Genomic DNA, 8,707 nt, shown 5'->3' with positions numbered 1-8,707 from the left:
GTGAAACCGAAGACAGCCTTCTCAGCGGAACTGGACAAATTCGAACCGCCCAAAAGATTCAGTATGCCGAGGTTTCAAATCTATGACGGTAAATCAGATCCAAACTTTCATGTTGGGTTGTACCTAAATTCAATGGCGTTATATAGCGGAAACGAGCTGTTGCTCTGCAAAGTATTCCCCTCATCCTTTGGGGAAATTGCATCTGATTGGTTCCACAAGTTACCAAAAGGAAGTATAAAGACATGGGAAGGCTTGGCCGAAATGTTTGTGGCCAGATTCGTGACCAACAAGCTGCAACCCCTGAGGGTTGATGCTTTGATGGCTCTACGAATCACCAAGGAAGAAGGCCTCAGGGCCTATGCGAAGAGGTACTACGAGGTGTTCAACCGAATACCTGAATGCAACCAGGAAGTAGCAGTCGTGTCTTTCAAGAACGGCCTGAAAGATGACTGCCCTCTACGGAAGTCTTTGGCAAAAACATTGCCAAAAAGCATGGAAGAACTCATGGCAAGAATTGAGAAATATGCCAGGGCCGAAGAAGATTCATCGGGAAACAAAGAGGTGAAACAAGAAAAGGGAAACGGCTCGCCAAAGCGAGGCCGAATCAACAATGGGCCTACCAAACAAGAAATAGAATTAAGAAATAAACAGGCAGTAACCATAGTATTCCGGATCCCAATCCATAAAATCTTGGATCGGATTCGAAATCAACCTTATTTCAGGGCTCCGGCAAGAGCACCAGGGGAATTCATGGGAAGGAACGTTGGTAGACGTTGTGCCTACCACAATGAAGAAGGGCATCCAACTCAAGGTTGCAGAGCCTTAAAATCACACTTGGAGGACCTAGTAAGACAAGGCCTTCTGAGAGACCTGGTCGATGAGGCCAGAACAAGGGAAGAGCAGGCAAGGCTGCCCCAAGCACCAGCAGCACCCCCTCCCCCAGCACAGCTACCACAAGCAGGAGAACCAAGGGTGGTCAATGTAATCCACTCAAGGGTCAATGAAAACGAAATCAGAGGAGAAACCCAGAGGGTAAGACATTTACAGCATATTTATCAAGTCGGGGAAAAGAGACATCGGCCAGAAGAATGCCAAGGGCCAATAATAGCCTTTACTGAAGCTGACCTAGAACTGGTCCAACACCCGCATAATGATGCCTTGGTAGTATCCCTACAGGTCGGGGAGTGCCAAGTCAAACGCATCCTAATAGATCAAGGCAGCTCCTGTGACATCATGTATGTCAGATGTTACAAAGAGCTAGGCCTTCACCCCGATGACCTAGAACAATCAAGCGGCCCGATGGTCGGCTTTAACGGAACGCCGACATGGCCACTGGGTGCAACAAGCTTAGAAGTACAAGCCGGCACTAAGAAGATCAGGACGGAATTCCTGGTAATTGACACACCCTCACCATACAACATCATCTTGGGAAGGCCGTGGTTGCATGCAATGGGGGCAGTCCCCTCGACATTGCATCAACTACTCCGGTTCCCAACAGAGAATGGGATTGAAGAAGTCAGAGGGGATCAACTACAAGCCAAAAATTGCTCCATGGCAGCAATAAAATCCACCTGTAGTGTACAGGAACCAAAGAAAGCAGAAGTTGAAGATGAGGACATGGAAGTCCTGGAAGATGTTGGGAAAGAACCAGCCGAGAAAAGCGAAGAGGCGCTAAAGAAAATCCTCGTCCAGGAGGGCGACGAAGAACGATTTTTTCTTTTCGGCTCAGGTTTAGCCAGAGAAGAAGAAATAGAACTGGAAGATTTTTTAAGGGCAAACATAGAGGCGTTCGCCTGGACACCTTATGAAATGCCTGGCATTGACCCCGAGGTCACTTGCCACAGTCTGAATGTCGACAGATCGGCAAAACCTGTGATTCAACGAGCCAGAAGGCCGACGTTAATGCACGTCGAAGCAGTCGAGGAAGAGGTAGACAGACTCCTTGAAGCCAGGGCCATCCGAGAAGTCCAGTACCCAACGTGGCTGTCCAACACAGTAGTAGTAAAAAAGAAGAATGGCAAGTGGAGGGTTTGTGTAGACTTCACCAGCCTCAACAAAGCTTGCCCGAAAGACAGCTTTCCTCTGCCCAAAATCGACCAACTGGTAGACGCCACCTCGGGACATGAAAGGATGAGTTTTTTAGATGCATACAGAGGGTACCACCAGATTGCTATGTACCCTCCAGATGAGGAGAAGACCGCGTTCATCACCCCGAAAAGCCTGTACTGTTACAGGGTAATGCCTTTTGGGCTAAAAAACGCAGGAGCAACCTATCAGAGGTTAGTGACAAAGATGTTTAAACACCTGATTGGCAAAACGGTAGAAGTTTACATCGATGATATGGTCGTAAAGACCAAGGAATCAAAAGGTCATCTTGCCGACCTAAAAGAGGTCTTTGACATACTCAAAAGATATCGGCTCCGACTCAACGCCTCAAAGTGCGCCTTCGGAGTTGGGTCAGGTAAATTTCTAGGATATCTGGTAACAAGAAAGGGCATTGAAGCCAGCCCAGACCAAATCAAGGCCATCCTGGAACTACAGAGTCCAACATCGGCAAAACAAGTTCAAGTGCTCACTGGAAGGGCCGCAGCCCTAAACCGATTCATCAGCAGAAGCTCAGACAAGTGCAGACCCTTCTTTAACTTGGTGAAAAAAGCCACAGACTTCCTATGGACGGAAGAATGTGAAGCTGCCTTAGCCGACCTAAAAAAGTACTTGACCACAACCCCGGTCCTTTCTAACCCAATCCTAGGGGAGGAATTGTTTTTGTACTTAGCAGTCTCTGAACACGCAGTCAGTGCAGTGCTAATCCGAGAGGAAAAAGGGGAACAGAAGGCTGTCTATTATGTAAGCAAGACTCTGGCTAACGCAGAAACAAGGTACCTACCACTGGAAAAATTAATGCTAGCCTTGGTAATGGCCTCAAAGAAATTGAGCCATTACTTTCAGGCACACAAGATTGTGGTCCTAACAGAGCACCCACTGAAGTCCTTATTACATCAAGGAGACTTAACAGGAAGGATAACAAAATGGGCAGTAATACTAGGCCAGTTTGACCTAGAATTTAGACCAAGAATAGCAATAAAGGGCCAAGTTTTGGCCGACTTCGTCGCAGAACTCACACCGGAAGCCATCACACCTCAGGCTCCGTCGAGCCAAGATGAGCATCGGCCCGACAAGGAAAAAGAATTCCAGTCAAAGACAAAAAAGCAAGAGAAAGAAAAGCTCAGACCATGCAGCATTTACATCGGCGATTCATTCAGACTATTCGTCGATGGAAGTTCAAACCGCCAGGGAGCAGGAGCAGGAGTACTGCTGATATCTCCAGATGGAGAAATTGTAGAACAGTCCATCCGTCTGGGGTTCAAAGCCTCCAATAACGAAGCAGAATATGAAGCATTAATTGCAGGGCTAAAACTAGCAGCAGTAGCAGAGGCAGACGAGGTAATTGTTTTTTGTGATTCACAATTGATTGTTAACCAGTCAACAGGAGAATTTGCAGCCAGAGACGAAAGAATGTCGGCATATGCAAAGGAAGTCATCCGACTGGCAGCCCTATTCCAGAACTGCAGGTTACTCCAAGTAAGCCGAGATGACAACACCCACGCCGACGCGTTAGCAAACTTGGCCAGCTCAATTCAAACTGGAAAAACAAGGACAATTATGATCGACTACATGTCGGCCCCGAGCATAGATAAACAGAGCATTGAACAAGAAGCAATGTGCGTGGGCCTTGGACCAAGTTGGATGGATGCAATCATTGCATTCCTAAAAGAAGGGAAGCTGCCAGAAGACCATAAAGAAGCACATAAAATTAGGCTGAAATCGGCCAGATTCAGTCTAACAGCGGAAGGCCATCTCTACAGGAGGTCCTTCACTGGACCACTTTTAAGGTGCGTACATCCTTTGCAGGTTGAAGATTTCCTTTACGAGATTCATGAAGGAATTTGTGGAAGCCATGCAGGGGGCAGATCGTTAGCCCACAGGGCCATTACCCAGGGGTATTGGTGGCCCTACATGCAAAAGGATGCCGAAGCTTATGTAAAGAAGTGTGAACAATGTCAAAAGTTTGCACCTTTGATACATCAGCCAGCTGCCGACCTAAACCCAGTATCCAGCCCCTGGCCGTTTGCCCAATGGGGCATGGATCTGGTTGGACAACTTCCCCAGGCAACTGGGCAGAGAAAATACTTACTGGTAGCAATAGACTACTTTACAAAATGGATAGAGGCAGAACCTCTTGCCAAAATCCGAGATGTGGACGTCAAGAATTTTATTTGGAGAAACATAATCACCAGATTTGGGATTCCAAGAGCAATTGTTGCCGACAACGGGACACAGTTCGACAACAAACTCATCAAAAACTTTTGTGCAAAATTCAAGATCAAGAATTATTTCTCAACACCAAGTTTTCCTCAAAGCAATGGGCAAGCAGAAGCATCCAACAAAGTAATCTTGGATGGAATAAAGAAGAGGCTGCAGGCAGGAAAAGGAAAGTGGGTGGACGAACTGCCCAACGTACTTTGGGCATATCGGACTACGCCGAGAAGATCAACAGGAGAATCCCCCTTTGCCATGGCCTATGGCACAGAAGCAGTCATCCCATTGGAGATCGGCATCCCAGGGATCAGAACCCAGAGAGTAGAGAATGGCACCAATGACATTCTGTTAGCCCGAGACCTGGATTTATTGGAAGAACGAAGAGAAAAGACTGCAATTCAGCTCGCAGTATACCAACAACAGCTTGCCAGAGCTTACAACAAGAGAGTCAATCCAAGAGATTTTCAAGTTGGCGACTTAGTCCTAAGAAAAGTCGTCGGGAACAAGAAGGATCCCAGGGAGGGCAAGCTTGGCCCAAACTGGGAAGGACCCTACAGAGTTACTTCAGTACTTGGCAATGGAGCATATCGGCTTGAGGACAATGAGGGCAAAGCATTGCCCAGACCTTGGAATACTTGTAATTTGAAATTTTTCTATCATTAGATAAACATCATTGTTTGGCCGATATTATCAATAAAGTCTTTTCAGAATCCTTTCAACATGTTCGATTGATAAAGTTATGCATGGATGTTTTCGAAGACATATCAAACTCAGGCAAAGTTAAGCCGATGTTATTCCTTAATCCACTTGTTGAAATTTGTAGCAATTTACAAGTTGGAATTAAGCTGATTCCTTATCTTCACTTGTTGAAATTTGTAGCAATTTACAAGTTGAAGTTAAGCCGATGTTATTCCTTAATCCACTTGTTGAAATTTGTAGCAATTTACAAGTTGGAATTAAGCTGATTCCTTATCTTCACTTGTTGAAATTTGTAGCAATTTACAAGTTAAAGTTAAGCCGATGTTATTCCTTAATCCACTTGTTGAAATTTGTAGCAATTTACAAGTTGGAATTAAACTGATTCCTTATCTTCACTTGTTGAAATTTGTAGCAATTTACAAGTTGAAGTTAAGCCGATGTTATTCCTTAATTCACTTGTTGAAATTTGTAGCAATTTACAAGTTGGAATTAAGCTGATTCCTTATCTTCACTTGTTGAAATTTGTAGCAATTTACAAGTTGAAGTTAAGCCGATGTTATTCCTTAATCCACTTGTTGAAATTTGTAGCAATTTACAAGTTGGAATTAAGCTGATTCCTTATCTTCACTTGTTGAAATTTGTAGCAATTTACAAGTTGAAGTTAAGCCGATGTTATTCCTTAATCCACTTGTTGAAATTTGTAGCAATTTACAAGTTGGAATTAAGCTGATTCCTTATCTTAACACTTGTTGAAATTTGTAGCAATTTACAAGTCGAAGATAGGCCGAGGTTATTGCTTAAGTTCTCATAGCAATATGTGGGTTGTTTACACCCAAGGGAAGATGCTTAACACTTGTTGAAATTTGTAGCAATTTACAAGTTTATGTTAAGCCGACATATGATCAACCGCCGAGGTATACAGAAAGTTACAGGTTAAAATAAAGGCTAAGTATATTGTTCATTACTTGTTAAAATTTGTAGCAATTTACAAGTGGGTCAGATTAAGATTATCATTTAATACTTAATTGAGAAGAAGCTTGCAAAGTTTACATTCTATATGTTCTATACTTGTTGAAATCTATGAAAAGTTTGCAGGATAGTATCTTGCCGAAGTCAAAGTTTTATGGTTATACCCGAGGTATGAAACCCCGAGGAGATTGCACAAAGGAAGCAACATGAGGAAATATGCAAAAATTTCATAAGTACAAGACTATGCAGAAATAGTCAACAGAATATCACAAGATTGGAACATCCAGAAGAAGAACTGTTGCAGTTACATATAGAAGAAACCACGTCGGCCAAAAGAAAGAGTTTTGCATTACCCAGAAAGTAAAAAAGTACAAAGCGCAAAAAAAAAGAAAAAAAAAAAGAAGGAAAAAAGTACAATGGACAATTTTTTCAAGATTCCTCAGCATCAGCCACTGCAGGGACTGGGACCTCAGATGACTCTGGTGGTACCTCCTCGGCCACTTTCTCCGCCTCTATCTCGGCATCAATCTCAGCGATTGTTGACTCAACACTTCTTTCTACCAACAGAAGATTGGACGATAGTTGCCCAGTGGCAGTCTCCTTGGGTGCCCCCTCAGTCCCATCACCCTCCTCATCCAAAGTCAAGTCCATAACCTGCTCAGCAGGAGGAGGGGACTTGGCTTCGGCAGCATTCTTGGGTCTTCTCACCAAGGCGTCACAATCATCTTTTTCTTCATCTTCATCAACGGCCTCGGCCTCAGACTCTGATTCACCTTCAGGAGGAGGAGGAGGAAACGGTAACGGAAGAGCGTCGACCTGACGCAATGGCGAGTCAGCAGGAAGGTCAAGCTTCTTTATCAAGGACATCCAACCAAGGGAAAATCCCCTGTTGCATGCCTGCCTGACTTGAAGCTTGTAGTCTTCTGCGACGTCGGCCATACCTTGAGCATAGGCCTTTTCGTCGGCCTCTTTGATTTCGGCCTCTTTTGTAGCCAGAGCTTGCTGGAGTTCTTTCTCCGCTTGGGCCTTCTGAACCTCGGCCTCTCTTTTCTCGGCCTCAGCAACTTTTCTAACGGCCTCAGCAGCTTCGGCTTTCTCAAGAGCTAAAGTTTGAACTTTGGTTGCAGCCTCGGCTTGATCCTCCAACTTTTTCATTTTTGCTTCAAGAGACTTGATCTCTCTCTTCATAGAAGATGCTTCCCTTTTCATATCAACCAACCTTTGACGATTTTCAAAGGATTGCATGGCAAATGAGTGGGCATGTTGAATGGCCTGCAGAAAAACAGAAATGTGAGACAGTACTCTCAGTGAAGAACAGAAAAAAAAATCACAAGTACAAACAGAAACACTTACTTGAGCAGAATGTTGGAGCATAAGAGCATAATTTTCATACTCACTAAGCTTGCTATTTCGCTCCAAGTCATTTGGTAGAAGAAGAGCAGTGCTAAGGGCGACAGCAACATTAATGTCGTCAGCACTTTCACTAGCCATGATGGGCCTATCCTCCAGGGATAGATCAGGGGCCCAGGGGACGTCGGGCTTCTTCGAAGCCGAGGTCGTCGCAGACGATGACCTTGGCCTCTTTGTTTGTGTAGACCCTGAGGGTTGGCCCTCAGCAGACCTTTTGGTTGAAGTAGAGGCTGATTTTTTGCTTTCAGCTAGCTTCGAAATCGGCAGAGCATCCTCAGCCTCGGCATCTATAGCCTTGGCCTTAGGCTGAGCCTTTTTTACCCTCTTTGGTTTGGGTGGAAGCATTGATTGCGTTGGTGCGGCTTCGGCGTCAGTTGGAAGGTCGGCGAGAAGATCTTGGACGACAGGCCTTGGACGAACCATTTCGGCTGTTTTTACAAGCTTTCTTCGGCGTTTACGTTCAGGAATTGGTATTAAGTAGGGGGCCGAAGTTGATGGAAGATCGGCTGGGTCAGATGTGGATTCTTGATCTGTTTGGGATGTAGAAGCAGTTAAGGTTGTGGCTGTAGGTGGAGAAAGGCTCTTTTTCCTTTTTCTTGGGACGTCGGGTAAGGTGGATTTGTATGTAGGGATGAAGTTTAGTAATACTGGGGCTTTTCGTTTATGGATTGGGAGGCCAAGAAGTGTTTTCAGATCTGTTCCTGGGAAGAAGGATTGGCGAAAATTTTTCGGTGGCTGATGAAGATCTGCAAAGAAACAGGCGTCAGAAATAAAGTATTAAAGTCTTAAGTAAAAACGACTAAGTGTTGACTCAGGGCTCTTACTCTTGCCCTCTGTAAGTGTTCGAGGAAGAGGGTAGAGGTGGACATCTTTATCTAGGCCAAATTCCCAATTTCCAGAAGCAATGAGAAAATCATCTCCAGCCCCCTTGTTGGAGTCTGGGAGGTCGGCTATAATTTTGTACTGAGTGGATCTCGGCTTAAGGTAATAGACAAAACCCCTATCCTTCAGATCGAGAGGGCACATGGTATAACAATATTGAAGGTCGGCTAGGGTGATTCTAAGGTTTTCTTGCCTAGCTAAGGCAATAATACCGTTAATTACCCTATAGGAATTGATAGTAAGTTGCATAGGGTTCAGCTTATAGAAATGGAGAACTTGACGAAAAAGGGGATCACGTGGAAGCCGAAGTCCACATTCGGTAAAAGCAACTATTGGAAAAGGCATTGTATGATCTGTGGGCACGATGGTATCATTATCCCCAGCCAATTTAAGATGAACGTCGGCTGGGATAGAGAATTCTTGCCTA

The sequence above is a fragment of the Camellia sinensis genome, chromosome 4 (assembly GCF_055761805.1).
Source record: "Camellia sinensis isolate YWXY chromosome 4, ASM5576180v1, whole genome shotgun sequence".
NCBI classification, from domain to species: domain Eukaryota; kingdom Viridiplantae; phylum Streptophyta; class Magnoliopsida; order Ericales; family Theaceae; genus Camellia; species Camellia sinensis.
The sequence above is the reverse complement of the archived record's forward strand: the minus strand, read 5'-3'. Positions refer to the sequence as shown.